Raw genomic sequence first — 17309 nt, 5'->3', positions numbered from 1 at the left:
GGACAGGCTATGTGTGATCCAGGGGAGTTTGAGTAAATGATCTCAGTTAGGAGTTACAGTTACTTGCCTAGAAGTTATAGTTATTCCCATTCTAAATGTAGATAGGTTTGGTGGGGGGAACGATAAAAGAGGAGGGTCTTGGGATTCTAGGAATGACCAACAAGAGTCCACTGCTGGGAAAGATCGGATCACATGCTCCCTGAGGGGAGGCTTTGCTGATTTTGTTCTTCACTCTTCTCCCAGTGGCACATAGTAGGAGCTTAATAAATATATCATGTTGCCCAAGACTAACAGGAATGGTGGGAAGTGACACCACTAGTTGTGACAACAGCAAAGCTTTAACGTTCTCCAAAGAGACTAGCTTACGGGTTTAGGAATATGCAAAATGGCCCCAATATTAATTTCTACTTTTCTTCCGCACATGCACTATGGGCTGGAATGGGCCAGGGGTTTGCTTGTTTAAGATTACTTGACACATTATTGCTGAGGAATACAAATTCAGAGCCCGGGCTTTGTTTCATACTCCTTGTTAAATACAAAATAAGGAGTCGGATCCTAATTGAAGAGGAAACGCATGTTATAGAGCAGTGGTTATCAGAAATGATCGTGTGTCAGTCTGAGTGTGAAATACAGATGGCTAGGCCCCAACCCCAGAGTTTCTGACCCAGTGGGTTTGGGGTAGGGCTGAGAAGGTGCAGTTCTAATAAGTTCCCAGGTGATGCTGATACAGCTCCTTTAAGACCAAACTTTGAGAGCCAATGGAAAAGAGGAAAACGCACTCATATTGGAATGAGATGAAGCTGGACTCCTATCTTACTTGCTATGTGATTTTGGTCAGGTCAACTTTGCTTAGCTTCAGCTTTCTCATCTGCAAAATGGTGATGATATCTACCTCATGAGGCTATTGTGCGGGTTAAATGAAGTAAAGTGAGTAACGGTGGCTGGTCCATGGTAGTCACTCACTCCAGTGATGTAAGATCTTCCCTTACTCCTTTTGTGGGATAGTCATACAATGCAAGGCTTGTTTAAGGATTAACATCTGTGTGAACTGAGCTTCTGCTGTATTAATTTCACATTGCCACTTATATATCCTGAGGTTTTTGCTATTATTGAACATTTACTATGTGAATGGCATTGTGTGAAATAATTTTTACATTTTATATAACATTAGATATTATTCCTTTTTAACAGATGAGGATAGTAACTTGCGTATGAGCCTACAGCTAGTAAGTGGCAGAGCTGAGTATTCAAACCAAGGTCCACTCCACACCAACACTCTTGACTTCTTTGTTATAATGGTTCCCATGATTCTCTATGAACAGAAAATGTCAGATTATTATGTTGTTTTCTTTCCTTTTTTTTTCTCTGAGATGGAGTTTCACTTTGTTGCCCAGGCTGGAGGGCAGTGGCGTGATCTCAGCTCACCACAACCCCTGCCACCTGGGTTTAAACAATTCTAGTGCCTCAGCCTCCCAAGTAGCTAGGATTACAGGTGCCCACCACCTCACCTGGCTATTGTATTTTTAGTAGAGCCGGGTTTCACCATGTTGCCCAGTCTGGTCTCGAACTCCTGACCTTAGGTGATCCACCCACCTTGGCCTCCCAAAGTGCTGGGATTATAGGTGTGAGCCATGGTGCCTGGCCTCATGTCCCTTTCTGTAATTAGTCACTCACATTGAGGAAACAAAGCAATTATCCTGAGAATGCGAACGAAAGGGTATGGGGATTTGTATGTATCTTTAAGTCAAGGACTCTGTCTTACTCATCTCACCATGCTATCTTGTGTGGAGAGGAGCTCTATATTTGTGAAATTAACAAATGAATGAAAAGCTCAAATCAAATGACATCCTCACCTGCCTTAATAAGAGAAGAAAGAAAGATCCCTTGGAAGAGATCCAAGTGGGCTCCTGAAAGTCAAAGAGAGAAAAAGAAGACAGCCAAAAAAAACAAAAAAACAAAAAAACAAAAGGCCTTTAACCTTGATCCTATGACTTTATAGGTTCCCTCTTTCCCATGATTCTTTCCTTAGGGTGGGCTTGCCTGGGCAGTGCTTTCCCTACCCTTTGCAATTGAGCACGAACAGCCTGTTTTGGGAGTTACACGCATGCCCATCTGAGGCTTTTTCAAGTGGCCTCTGCCCCTGGAACGTCATCCTTCGCCATTTTGTCTCTTAACACGCATGCCCAAGAAGCTGCTTCTCCCTGGGGTCTGCATTCAGTTAACATTTTTAGTGTTAACAGGTGTGGACCATCAAGAGCTTGTCTCTCCCTGGCTGCCGAATTATCATTTTTAGAGAGGCAATGTGATGATTGCCAAACCATCACCCCGCATTTCTAGTGGGTAGGGGGAAGAGCCCTCTCCTGCCTGCTCATGCCTAACTACCTGTAACAGATTCACACTCATGGTTTGATTTACTAGAATACTTTGGAAAAGCAAACCAGGAACCCCTTCTATATTAGGACCCTTTGTGATTACTCGCAGGCAAAGGCACATCAGGACCCATTTTGAACACTCGCAGGCAAAGTTACTTTCGGATGACCTTGAGCCCTTCCATACTTGAATCTCGTGCCCCCAGGGAAGTAGTCCTTAACCTCTTTTTTTTTCAGTCAGTTGCTTACCCCATGATCCCTTGCTTCTTCCATAAGAAAGGCCTAGCATTTCTTTTCTTTCAGAAAATAAAATTTCTCTGAGCAAGGAAGGCCACAGGGCTGGCCTGTCAGGGATGGAAGGGTGAAAACAGAAGGCTTATGTCAGGGCTCTGATTTGGCAATCATCTGGAAGATACATGTCAAATTGCCCACTCCTGCTCACTGGCATTCCTGAGGCAGAGTGACTGCCCCAAGGGATTGGCTGAGAATGGCAATAAGGGTGTAGTACAGGCAGGTGGGTTACGAATGCTGACAAGGTGGTGGCTTTATGCTGTTTTTCTTATGTGCCCTGTAGGGCTCTGCTTCCTACCTTGGAGCAGACTCACTCTCAATATTTTTGTCCACACAGGTGTTCCAAGGACAAATTTTAGTTATGCCACAAGTATCTGAGAAAATAATGGAAAAAATTTTTCCAAAACCCAGCTATTTCCAATAAGTAGCATTTAGTCAATATGTACCAGTTAATTGTACCAGTTAATTACTCCACATGTCTGCTCTGAATGGTGGCACCTGTTAACTTATCTGTTGTTAAATATTATGGCTATAATATTTAATATTCAATAAAAATACATAATGTAATATATCAAATATATGTTATATTTAATATATTGTTATATTATTAAATATAATATGTTAAATTTAATATATTGTTATATTATTCAATATAATATGTTTAATTTAATATATTATTACCATAATATATTATGGTAATAGAAGTTATTAAAGCAATTTTATTTCTATACCTTGCAAGATCAGTGGGCCAGTGACATGGCATGATTTCCTCATATTGTGCCTGCATTGTATTGCCTGTTTGATACTGGGCAGGCAAGAATGGGTTGGATGGTGGTTACTCTTGAGTAACTGGACTCAGAAGAATGTCTGATGGTGGGACATACGACATAAAATTTGCACAAAAGGAAAAACTGTTTAAGCTCAGATTCCAATCAGAACATGACTCTCCTTCCTTGCATTCTTCTCCCATTTTTCTCTCCCACCTCTAGGTCACAGCAGCAATGCAAAGAAGGCAGACACAGAATACTCAGCTTATAGAGAAAATCCATTGCCTGGGTAACACATAAGGCAGGCAGCCAGTATTTCAGGGGATATTGGAGAAAAATTATTTTCTATTGAAATTGGTTGGTAAAGATGATTCTTAAATTGCACTTTGATTGATTGCATTGCACATGAAGAGATTAAGAATACTTTAAAATAATTGAAAGAACCTTGATTCAAAGACATACCCATCTCAGCACAGGCTGGCACAGGAGAAGCACACTGTGTGGCATAGTATGAGATCATCAGAAGCCGGAGGAAGAGGAACTCAGGCCACATCTGCCTTAAACTCTAGTTTCATCTTGCTAAGCTGCTTATCTGACCATAACAACAATGCTAGCTCCATGCACTGTGGCACTGAGTACAGCAGAGATGAAATATTGAACATGGTATTCAGACTAACTGGAGTAAGCAGAGTGACATCCTTTTCTCTTTTTAATAGAAGTGAATGCAAAATGGGAATGAGAACCATTGTCATGTAAATAAAAAGTAAATACGTTTATTTCTCAAAAGCAAGACACATTTCCCTGAGAATACAAGAGAAGAAAATGGCATATCCAAATGTGTACTTTCATACTTAACTATTCACATATATAAGGCAATTAATTGCTCCTGAGTTACAGTCATGTATCACTTAATCATGAGGATATATTCTACACTTGATCTTAGCCAAAAGGCTGAGAAGCGATAATGATGAAGATATCTTCTAAGAAATGTATTGTTAGGTGATTTTGTCATTGTGGAAATATCACAGAGTGCACTTACACAAACCTAGATGGTACAGACTACTACACATTCAGGCTATATGGTATAGCCTATTGCTCCTCGGCTACAAACCTGTACAGCAGGTTATTGTACTGAATGCTGTAGACAATTGTAACACATTGGTAAATATTTGTGTGTCTAAACATATCTAAGTATAGAAAAGGTACAGTAAAAATATGGTATTATAATCTTACAGGACCACTGTTGTATTTGGGGTCCGTCACTGAAACATCATTATGTGGCACATGATAGACGTATTTTCTTGGGGGTTCTGTCAAATCACAGCATGGCTTCAGTTTTTTTTTTTTTTTTTTTTTTAGGACAGGGTCTCACTCTGTTGCCCAGGCTGGAGTGCAATGGCATAATCACGGTTCTCTGCAGCGTCAGCCTCCCTGGGCTCAGGTGATCCTCTCACCTCAGCCTCCAGAGTACCTGGGACTACAGGTGCATGGCACCACACCCAGCTAATTTTTGTATTTTTTTGTAGAGATGGGATTTCACCATGTTGCCCAGGCTTATGGCTTCAATTCTTAATAGACATTTGGAAGCAAAACACAAAATCATAGTATGTTAAATATTTTTTCAGTTTAACTCAGCATGTGTTAATTGGACAGTTATATATCTGAAATTATATTAGATGCTGGGATATGAAGATGATTGATAAAAACCACATGTCAAGACCCCTTTTCATGATCAAGGTAGCTTATTAAGGGGTGTGTGTGTATACTTCTGTTAGTTTGTGTGTGTGAATAGAAACAGGAGCGGAAGAAAACTTTTTTTTTTAAAAAGAAAGTATTCAGTTCCCTGATTTTAAAAAGATTAGGAAAAAAAGCAGCTAGGCACAATGGCTCATGTCTGTAATCCTACCACTTTGGGAGGCTGAGGTGGGTGGATCATGAAGTCAAGATATTGAGACCATCCTGGCCAACATGGTGAAACCCCATCTCTACTAAAAATAAAAAAAAAAATTAGCTGGGCGTGGTGGCGGGCACCTGTAGTCCCAGCTACTCAGGAGTCTGAGGCAGGAGAATGGCTTGAACACGGGAGGCGGAGATTGCAGTGAGCCAAGATCACACCACTGCACTCCAGTCTGGCGACAGAGATGATGTCTTTTGCTTTGCAGAAGCTTTTTAGTTTCAGTAGGTCCCATTTATCCATTTTGGTTTTTGTTGCCTTTGTTTTTGGGTTCTTATTCATGAATTTTTTGCCTAAGCCAATGTCCAGAAGAGTTTGTAACGTTATCTTCTAGAATTTTTATGGTTTCAGGTCCTAGATTTAAATCTTTGGTCTATCTTGAGTTAATTTTTGTATAAGATGAAGATGGGTATCCAGTTTCATTCTTCTACATGTGGCTTGCCCTATTTATTGTATAGGGTGTCCTCTCCCCTATTTATGTTTTTGTATGCTATGTTGAAGATCAACTGGTTGTATTTGGTTTTATTTCCGAGTTCTCTATTCTGTTCCATTGGTCTACATGCCTATTTTTATACCAGTACCATGCTGTTTTGGTAAATACAGCCAGCCTATAGCCTGGTAGTATAATTTGAAGTTGGGTAATGTGATGCCTCCAGATTCATTATTTTTGCTTAGAATTGCTTTGACTATGTGGGCTCTTTTTTGATTCCATACATATTTTAGGATTGTTTTTTCTAGTTCTATGAAGAATGATGATGGTATTTTGATGGGAATTGCATTGAATTTGTAGATTGCTTTGGGCAGTATAGTCATTTTCACAATACTGATTCTACCCATCCATGAGCATGGGATGTGTTTCCATTTGTTTGTGTAATCTATGATTTCTTTCAGCAGTGTTTTGCAGTTTTCCTTGTAGAGGTCTTTCACCTCCTTGGTTAAATATATTCCTAGGTATTTTATTTTTTTTATAGTTGTTGTAAAAGGGATTAAGTTCTCAGCTTGGTCATTGTTGATGTATAGCAGTGCTACTGATTTGTGTACATTGATTTTGTAACCTGAGACTACTGAATTCATTTATCAGATCTAGGGGCTTTTTGGATAAGTCTATAGGGCTTTCCAGGTATATGGTTATATCATTGCTGAACAGTGACAGTTTGACTTTCTTTTTTTTCCAATTTGGATGCCCTTCATTTATTTCTCTTGTGATTGCTCTGTCTAGGATTTCCAGTACTATGTCGAATAGAAGTGGTGAAAGTGGGTATCCTTGTCTTGTTCTAGTTGTTACAGGGAATGCTTTAAACTTTTCCCCATTCGGTATGATATTGGCTGTGGGTATGTCATATATGGCAGGGGTCCCCAACCGCCAGGCTGCAGACCGTACTGGTCCATGGCCTGTTAGTAACTGGGCCTCGCGGCAGGAGGTGAGTGGCTGGTGAGCAGGCATTACCACCTGAGCTCTACCTCCTGTCAGATCAGTGGCAGCATTAGATTCTCATAGGAGCACGAACTGTATTGCGAACTGCACATGTGAGGGATCTAGGCTGCGCAATCCTTATGATAATCTAACTAATGCCCAGTGATCTGAGGTGGAACAGTTTCATCCTGAAACTCCCACCCCACCTCACAAAACAGTCTCCCACAAAACCAGTCCCTAGTGCCGAAAAGGTTGGGGACTGCTGATATACAGCTTTTATTACTTTGAGGTAAGTCCTTTCTATGCCTATTTTGTTGAGGATTTTTTATTTTTAATCATAAAGCAATGCTGGACTTTATCAAATGCTTTTTCTGTGTCTATTTTTGTTCATAATTCTGTTTATGTGATGTATCACATTTATCGACTTGCTTGTGTTAAACCATTCCTGCATCCCTGAGATGAAACCTACTTGATCATGATGTATCATCTTTTTGATGTGTGCTGCTGGATTCAGTTAGCTAGTATTTTGCTGAGGATTTTTGCATCTATGTTCATCAGGGATATTGGCCTATAGTTTTCTTTATTTGTTATATCCTTTCCTGGTTTTGGTATTAGGGTGATACTGGCTTCATAGAATGATTTAGGGAGGATTCCTTCTTTTTCTGTCTTTTGGAATAGTTTCAGTAGGATTGGTACCAGTTCTTCTTTGAGTGTCTTGTAGAATTCAGATGTGAATCCATCTGATCCTGGACTTTTTTGTTGTTGGCAATTTTAAAATTATTGATTCTATCTTGCTGTTTGATATTGGTCAGTTCAGGGTTTCTATTTCTCCCCAATTTCATCTAGGAAGGTTGTATGTTTCCAGGATTTATCCATTTCCTCTGGATTTTCTAGTTGATGTGTGTAAAAGTGTTTTTAGTACCCTTGAATTATCTTTTGTATTTCTGTGGTGTCAATTGCAATCTTTCCAGTTTTATTTCTAATCGAGCTTATTTGGATTTTCTCTCTTCCTTTCTTGACTAGTCTTGCTAATGGTCTATCAGTTTTGTTGGTCTTTTCAAAGAACCAGCTTTTTGTTTTATTCATCTTTTGTATCTTTTTTTGGTTTGTTTTAATTTCATTTAGTTTTGTTCTGATCTTTGTTCTTTCTTTTCTTCTGCTATGTTTGGGTTTAGTTTGTTTTTGTTTCTCTAGTTCCTTGAGATGTGACATTAGGTTGTCAATTTGTGCTCTTTCAGACTTTTTGATATAGGTATTTAACACTATGAACTTCCCTCTTAGCACTGCTTTTGCCGTATCTCAGAGGTTTTGATAAGTTGTATCAGTATTATTCATTTCAAATAATTTTTAAACTTCCATCTTGATTTCATTGTTGACCCAAAAATCATTCAAGAGCAGATTATTTAATTTCAATGTATTTTTATAATTTTGAGGGTTCGTTTTGGAGTTGACTCTCAGTTTTATTCCACTGTTGTGTCTGAGAAGATACTCGATATGATTTTGGTATTCTTAAATTTATTGAGACTTGTTTTGTGGCCTATCACATGGTCTATCTTGGAGAATGTTCCATGTGCTGACAAGAAGCACATGAGAATGTATATTCTGCAGTTGTTGGGAAGAGTGTTCTGTAAATATCTGTTAAGTCCATTTGTTCTAGGGTATAGTTTAAGTCCATTGTTTCTTTGTTGACTGTCTTGACCTGTCTAGCGCTGTCAGTGGAGTACTGAAGTCCCCCACTATTATTGTGTTGCAGTCTATCTCATTTCTTAAGTCTAGTAGTAATTGTTTTGTAAATCTGGGAGCTCCAGTGTTAGGTGCATATATATTTAGGATTGTGATATTTTCCTGTTGGACTAATCCTTTTATCATGATATAATGTCCTTCTTGATCTTTTTTGACTCTTGTTTTCTGAAAGTCTGTTTTGTCTGATTCAAGAATAGCTACTCCTGCTTGCTTTTGGCTTCCCTTTATGTGGAATATCTTTTTCCACCCTTTACCTTAAGTTTATGTGAGTCCTTATGTGTTAGGTGAGTCTCTTGAAAATAGCAGATACTTGGTTGGTGGATTTTTTTTTTTAACCATTCTGCCATTCTGTATCTTTTAAGTAGAGCATTCAGGCCATTTATATTCAATGTTAGTATTGAGATATGAGGTACTATTCTATTCATCATGCTAGTTGTTGCCTTAATATCTTGTGTTTTTCACTGTGTTATTGTTTCATGTGAGATTTATGCTTTAAGGAGGTTCTATTTTGGTGCATATCAAGCTTTCGTTTCAAGATTTAGAATTCCTTTTAGTATTTCTTATAGTGCTGGTTTGGTAGTGGCAAATTCCCTCAGCATTTGTTTGTCTAAAAATGACTTTAGCTTTCCTTCATTTCTGAAGCTTAGTTTTGATGAATACAAAATTCATGGCTGACAATTATTTTGCTTAAGGAGGCTAAAGATAGGACTCCAATCCCTTCTGGCTGGTAAGGTTTCTGCTGAGAAATCTGTTAGTTTGATAGGATTTTCTTTATAGGCTACCTGATGCTTTTGTCTCACAACTCTTAAAATTCTTTCTTTCATGTTGACTTTAGATAGCCTGATGACTATGTGCCTTGGTGATGATCTTTTTGCAATGAATTTCCCAGGTGTTTTTGTGCTTCTCATATTTGGATATCTAGCAAGGCCAGGGGAAGTTTTCTTCAATTATTTCCCCAAATAAGTTTTCTGAACTTTTAGACTTCTCTTCTGCCTCCAGAACAGCAGCTATTTTTAGTTTTGGCCATTGTACAGAATCCCATATTCTTGGAGACTTTGTTCATTTCTTTTGATTCTCTCTTCATTATCTTTGTCTGTCTGGGTTAATTAGAAAGCCTTGTCTTTGAGTTCTGAAATTCTTTCTTCTACTTGTTCTAGTCTATTGTTGAAACTTTCCACTGCATTTTGTATTTTCCTAAGTGTATCTTTCATTTTCAGAAGTCCTGATTGGTTTTTCTTTATGATAGCTGTCTGTCTGGAAAATTGTTCATTCGTATCCTGAACTCTTTTTCCGTTCTTTATGTTGGTTTTCACCTTTCTCTGGTATCTCCTTGAGTAGCTTAATAATCAACCTTCTGAATTCCTTATCTGGTATTTAAAGATTTCATCTTGGTTTGCATCAATTGCTGGGAAGCTAGTGTGATCTTTTAGGGGTGTTATAGAACTCTGTTTTGTCATATTACCAGAATTACTTTTCTGGTTCCTTCTTATTTGGGTAGACTATTTCTTCAAATTGTTCTTGAATTTAATTTTGATTTGACTATGTGTGTGTGTGTGTGTGTGTGTGTGTGTGTGTTTGATGGAGTCTCGCTCTGTTGCTCAGGCTGGAGTGCAATAGCGTGATCTCGGCTCACTGCAACATCCATTTGAGGCTGACTTCAGCCTCCCAAATGCTGGGATTACAGGTGTGAGCCACCACACCTGGCTAACTCTGGTTTTCTTTTTTTTTTAATTTCTTTTTTTCCCTCTGAAGGATATGACTTTAATGTTTATAGTTTATTATAGCCTAATTTGATTCTTGGTGCTTATAGAGGTGAAGACTCTCTCTGTATGAGTTCCTTAGTCATAGAGAGTCTTTGTGCTCTGGCTATTCCAGGTGCTAGTTATAGTAGTTATGTGCTTGGTGTGTGGGCAAGTTTACTATCTCCTATGGGGTTGGAATAACAAGGATCTCTTGAAGCTTATTTTATTCTCTCATGGTGTACACTTTTTTTTTTTTTTTGAGATGGAGTCTCGCTCTGTCACTCAGGCTGGAGTGCAGTGGTGTGATCTCAGCTCACTGCAAGCTCCACCTCCTGGGTTCATGCCATTCTCCTGCCTCAGCCTCCTGAGTAGCTGGGACGACAGGCTCCTGCCACCACGCCTGGCTAATTTTTTTGTATTTTTAGTAAAGATGGGATTTCACCGTGTTAGCCAGGATAATCTTGATCTCCTGACCTCATGATCCGCCTGCCTTGGCCTCCCAAAGTGCTGGGATTACAGGCATGAACCACTGCACCCGCCCATTGTGTACACTTCTTTTATTTATTTAATTTTCCTCCACTATTTTATTTTGTGAGTTGATGATTTAGGCTTCAGGCAAGGGGGAGAGATATCCCTGGGTAGGCACTGGTTGTAGCTAAAGCAGGTGGGTAGATGTAATACCTAACAGTGGGAAGAAGTTCCAGTCTTGATGAAGTTGGCTAGGGTAGTTCTCAATTTGATGTGCTGAGGTTTAATCAGAGTGACGGGTGGGAGCTACCTCATCTCCCCTGCCAGGCCAGCAGGAAAGCTATCCACTTTCCAGCCTCACTCCTGTCCCAGTGTTTCAGCTATTCAGATCAGACAAGCACCTCTTTTCATCTGTAGAAATGTTTATGTTCCAAGTAGAGAGGAGTTGTGACTGCCTTTCATGCAAACCTGAATCTGGGGAGTGCTCCTCCTGTGGAGATGCTGTCACCTGAATTGTTCTAGGAAGGCCATCTATAGGTGCATACATGCCGCATTCCTGTGGGAGAAGCCCCAGCTGTGTCTGCAGTAGTGTACTGAAGGGGACAAGGACCCCTTCTCCAAGACCCTTCATGATCACAGAGGCTGCCTCCCTGTTGTGGTAGAAGTGTAGACTTTCCCTGCTGTGCCCAGCACTGCAATTGTGTCTCTGCTGTAAGAAACTCCTCACTAGCAGAAAGATCTGGGACTCAAGGTCTGCTGTTCAGATTTTTTTGTCCCACGGGGTGTTCCCTTGATGTGGTGCTCTCCCTCTTCCCCTAGGAATGGGACTTTATGAGAGCCAGACTACAGTGTTGTTATTGTTCTTCTAGGTCTAGCCACCCAGTGGGGCTACTGACTCTGGGCTAGTGTCTGCAAGTGATCCAGTGATGTGACCTGACTTCAGGTCTCCCAGCAGTGGATACCAGCACAAGCCCTGATGGTGGTGACAGGGGAGTGACAGAGACTCTGCGAGATTCCTTGGGTATAGATAGGCTTAATGTGCTGGCTTTCTTGTATGCTGGTTATAATTTTAGTGAACTTGTTACATGGACAGGCTTAGGCCCTCTGGTAATAGCTGAGGTCACACAGTTGATTTCTCCTTACTGGGTGCAGTGTTATTCTACTTAGAGGTGCCATAATGGACTGTGTCAGTTGGCTCCAGCCAAGAGGTGGCACTTGCAGAAGAGCACCAGCCACAGTAGTAGCAGTGGGATTTGAGCTTGCCCTAAGTTTTCTGGGGGAAGTATTCTGATTTCTCATGCAATGAGCAGGGCTATAAAGCTCCCCAAAGTTTATGTCCTTTGTGTTAAGCTACCAGGGCATGTGGAGGGGCACAACCAGGTGGGGGCAGGGTCAGACGGATATGAGGGTCTAAAGCTCTGACTCTCCTTCAGAAGGGCCCTTCCTGTGAGGGTTTGCGGGGTGATTTCAGGCTGCAGGGATAATGTTCCAGAGGGGAATAGAACTGCCTCTGCTGCACAGAAGAGTTTGCAAAGGGAGTGGGGAGTAGCCAGTGGCAGTAAGCCTCACACAGCTCCCACACGGTTGGTGAGGCCAATCTAACTCCCACAGTGCTCCACTAACAGCAGCAGGTTTAGATTCAGGCAGTCTGCACACAGAGCTGAGACCTGCCCCAGGCCATCAGCTTCCCCACAGAGATAGCAACCTCAGCTTTCAGGCTGCGCTCCTTCCTGCCTGCCCACAAGGCCAGTGCCCAGCTCCTGTGTTCACTTGTGTCTGCAGTGCACTTCCTGCTCCCTGCCTTTTCCCCCTGCCACTGTTCTGGTCAAAGGAGTTCTTCCCCACTTGAGATCATACCACAAAATTTAGTTGGGAGCTTCTTTCACCCTGTGACCCCTCCCTGAGCTTGTTGGCTGACTTCTCCAATGGCCCCTATAAGATATAGTTAGGAATGTCTTCCTTTGGTTCATGCTGGAAACTGGGAATGCCTGCAAGTCACTTTCTGCTGCTGCTTCCATTTTTATAGTTCACGTTGCTCTCTAAATCCATTCCAGTTCAGGTAGGGTTAAGGCCTTCTCTCATGGTCTGGATTTTCAGATTCCTTGGTAGGGATGTGTACTCTGGAGGCTGACTCTCCCTCTCACACTCAGGACTTACAGTTTTTCACCAGTCTCATGGAGTAGGCTGCAGCCTGCCACTTTTTTCAAAGAATCTGTGGTTTCTTTAGGTTTTTCTGTTAAGTTCCTGCATTGGTTCTTGGGGGAAAAAAATCACAGTGTGAAACTCTACACACTATTCTGTCCTTCCAGGTGGGAGAGGCATGCTAATACTGCCTCTAGTCTGCCACCTTGGAAAAAAAAATCCATTTTGGATTAAAAAAAACTTTTTAAAGGAAAGAGAATGAAAGTTACTAAATCCTAGAAAAGAAAGAACTTGAAAAAGAGGAAGAGGAAAGAAGGAAACACTAGAAATCCTACATATCTGAGAAGTACAAACTAAATGATGAGAAACTAGATGAGAAAATTGGGGCATTCCCTTGATTCAGTGAGGAATAGCCATGAGCACCAAGGTGAGACCATCAGCTATCATATTTGCAGTTGTTTTCTGTGTCAGTTCAGCCCTATAGTTATAAAAAATATTTGAGTGATTTGGGGGTGAACTGAGTCAATAGAAAGCTATCCTTTTAGTCTGACTGTTGCTTTACATCCAAGTCCCTGTCAGCTATTTAGGGTAGCATGAGAATCCCAGGCCTTAAAATTCAAGTTTCAGCTAGTTTGCCTCCACAAGGCTTGGGAGACAAACCAAAGCCTTTGGGGAGTGTGTGTGTGTGTGTGTGTCTCTGTGTGTAACAGTACACGTTTTACAATATTTCTTTGTGATGATTTGGGTGAAAATCTCATGCATATTTGCCAATAGTTGTGGTCCCATCACTCCTTGTTGGATATGAAGCATCATTACATGATCTTGTTCACAGCCTTTGGTGGGTCAGATTATGAAATCATAACTCTTCAAAGAAAATCTTTGAGGGCAGGATGTAAAGTCCACTGGAAATCACTAGGAAATATGAGGAGCTCTGAGTTCTGTTCTTAATTTTTCCAAAGCCTCGCCCTATGACTAGAGCAAGAGATTTCAGTGTTTGCTGGTGAACAATCTATCAGTTTGGACACTTAAAAATTTCTATGGAGTAAAAAGAAGTGGTCACATTTACGCACGTCACCACCAGTAGCAAAGTAGGTCCTGAGTTCTGTGGCAACTTCTTCCTGACCTAAACCCCATTTGAGGACATCTGGGAACCCAGGTACCCTAATTTCTTTCATTCATTTAGCAGCATTACTGGATTTCAGTCCCCATGGGAGCTTCAGGAATGGCTGGGAATAGCCATTTACTCCACTTCAAGCAGTGAAGAAAATGTGCTCCTTGCTATAGGCAGGAACAGCAGAAGTCTTAAACGGTTTTAGATCTCAGTTCTCAGCACATGTTTACTTCACAGAGCAGTGTTTACTTCACAGCAGGCGATCAAGTAATGTTAAAGTTGAAAGAGGATCTGACTCTCAGGGTGCACAAAGATTTGACAATTTTCTTTAGACATCATTAGATTCTCTCTAGTGTATATGCTTTTTTTAAAAAAATAAAAACAAAAAACAATCCTGGAATTCTTAGAATCCCAGAATTCTGGGAAACAAACAGGAAATTGTCAGGTTGGAGTGATTCTGCTTCATGGCTCTCCATAGATAATTTAAAAGTGAATGGCTCTGTGATTGGTCAAGCCACAGATGAGTTCCTTAGAGACCAGTGGGGAATGCATATTTAAGGCATGATGGTGATCAGGACTGTTCTAAAGTGAGTTATGGTGCTAAACACTGTACCACAAGCACACATGATGGAAGTCTATCTTTGAGCTTAGAGTTAGTCCACCCTCCCTTCATATGGTGAGCTCTAAACTGCTTTGCAGTGAAGAAAACATTCTTAATAAAGAACCCCACATGAGGAAGGGATGCCTACGGTGCCCTCAGAGAAGCCTGCTGTGACTCCAGAGGCTGTTAACATGCCTGGTTTCACCCTCTTGGAGACCACGTCCTTTTCTCCAGAGCACAGATCTTGCTGTGCATGGAAACAATTACCCATGTCTTCCTAGGCTTCATCAGTGCAGGGATTGGGTGTATTTTTATTCACTACTGAGTCCCTAGCACCTAGTATAATGTCTGGCACAAAGTCAACACTAAGCACATAAATGAACCAGAGCTTCCATGAATGAACTTGCGCTATCGTTCTAGATGTAAGAGTCATAGTATCAAGGGGTCACTCAGAATACCTGCTGCTATTAGCTCTGTTGAGTTGCAATTCTGCTCACTCCTTCCACTATTAAAAGAAAACTAAAGGAAGTATATGTATTTATGTATGTGTGTGTACACACATTTGTATTATATATACATATGTATATGAGGCATATATACACACATTCATATATTCATACATTCATATTCATATTCATTCATATATGTGTGCATACATCTACATACATACCTATATATGTGTATATATGGCAAAGTCATAAAAGCAAACAGCAAATTGAGACAAATACATGCAGTCAATATGAAAATATATAATATCCTTATTGTATGATGGGGAATATCAGCTAAGTAAAATGGAAAGAGAAAGAAAATTTGCCATTTCAAAGTTAGTAGTAGCCTCTTTGTATATAATATGGCTGCACGTTGGGATTATCTTGGAAGATTTAAAACATTCTGATGCCTGGATCTGACCGGAAGGTTCTGATTTAATTGTCATGGGGCATGGCCTGGACACTGAGTTTTCAAGATCTCTCCAGGTGTATTAGTCTGCTCAGGCTGCCATAACAAAATGCCACTGTGTGGATTAAACAACGGAAACTTATTTTCTCACAGTTCTGGAGGATAAAAGTCTAAGACCAAGGTGCTGGCAGGGTTGCTTTCTGGTGAGGCCTCTTTTTCTTAGCTTGCAGGTGGCTGTCTCTGTGTTGTGTCCTCACATGGTCTTTCTTCTGTGTGCATGGAGAGAGAGTTCTGGTGTCTCTTCCACTTCTCATAAGGACTCTAGTTCTCTTGGATCAGGGCTCCTCCCTTATGACCTCATTTAACCTTAATTACCTCTTTAAAGACATCGTTTCCAAATGCAGTCACACTGGGTGTTAGGGCTTCAACATATGAATTTTGGGAGGACACAGTTCAGTCCATAACACCAATGTGGAGCTAAGGCAGCAAAGCATTGGTCTAGGGGCAGACAGCAAATCATTTTGAGGAGATTCTGTTACTTCTGTGAGAAACCACTCTGAATCTATGGCAACTTGTTATCTCTTGCCCTAGAAGTGCCCCAAGGAAGGAGGACCTTTCCTTGTGATTTGACAGAAGATCACTGTGGAGAGGGAATGAGGGTCCTTTCATGAGGAATGGGATCAAGATTTCGACCCCTACTTTTTTGATAGACAACCTTCTAGTGGATTGAGATGATCTCAATGAAGGTCACCAGAAAGAAAAGATCCTAAAGGATCCCAAGAAGAATTTTTTGTGAGAGAAGAGGGAGTCTGGTAATCTGGGCCCAATGTGAGGCCATGTTTATAGCAGCAATTATAAAAACAGTGGCTTATTGCCCCAGGACTCTTTTACCTGAAGTAATTTTGTTGGTCTCGCTCAAAGTGTTTGGCTTCAAAGTAGGTGACATTCAGTGATGGATAGTCCCACCAGGGTGTCATGGGTGGGAGAACATTGGTTCTCTAACGGAAAGATGAATAGTAGTTTGGCAACAAACGGTAGATGTGCATCCTTCTTCCAGCTCAGGTATGAACTCGTTGAGGGCAATGACTATGCTTGGCTGCACAGTTTCAACATTCTTTGAAGATATGGAGGTAATTAATGATCAGTTCACTGCACTCTTCTCAGCTGAGGCTTGGCCTTAGACACTTAGTTTCCCTGCCTCCAGATTATTTTCTTGGACTTGTGAGTGATAAGTCATTGGAATGGAAGAAAGTCTTTATACACAAGTACCTTCTATGTTCTGAAAGAGAAAGGTAAGAGGTGCCTCAGCCTTGGTGTTAAGGCTGTGAGACCCTTTGAGCCATGGGGGCAGAGGCTGCTGGCACTCGCCCTGGAAGACAATTTAATCCAGGTCTCAGCCATCCTTGAAGTTTTTTGCATGGTCTTAGTGAGTCTGTGTGAACATCACTTCAGATGTGGTGAGAAGCTTACATGGAAACTATTACATCAAAACATTTCATTTAGTTGGGGGACTGTTTGGAAAAATCCTATTTTTTTTTTGAAGGAACAAAGAGAAGTTGATGAAAAGATTTGAGGTTATAATGACCAAAGTCTCCACTGCCTTCCTTCCCTCCCCTCCCCTTCTTCCAAAATGAGAGAAAAGAAATAAAGCTGGAGAAATATCTTGAATGTAATAAGTCTGGCAGGCCAGGCTTTTAGTGAGGATAGCGTGTCATTGTAATACCTTTTAATTATAGCTGTATAATTATAAATAGGAAAGAAATTAAAAGATGAAAATGTGGTTTGTAATGAAATTACCATAAATACCATG

The 17309-nt window shown here is 40.7% G+C and overlaps 1 pseudogene; it reads right to left on the bottom strand.

Annotated features, from left to right (window-relative positions):
* Positions 1-4212: 4212 nt before the first annotated feature.
* On the bottom strand, positions 4213-4390 carry LOC112436852 (U2 spliceosomal RNA; annotated as a pseudogene).
* Between the last annotated feature and the right edge of the window lie 12919 nt (positions 4391-17309).

Source organism: Pan paniscus, chromosome 10 (genome assembly GCF_029289425.2).
Source record: "Pan paniscus chromosome 10, NHGRI_mPanPan1-v2.0_pri, whole genome shotgun sequence".
Taxonomy (NCBI): Eukaryota; Metazoa; Chordata; class Mammalia; order Primates; family Hominidae; genus Pan; species Pan paniscus.
The sequence above is the reverse complement of the archived record's forward strand: the minus strand, read 5'-3'. Positions and strand labels throughout refer to the sequence as shown.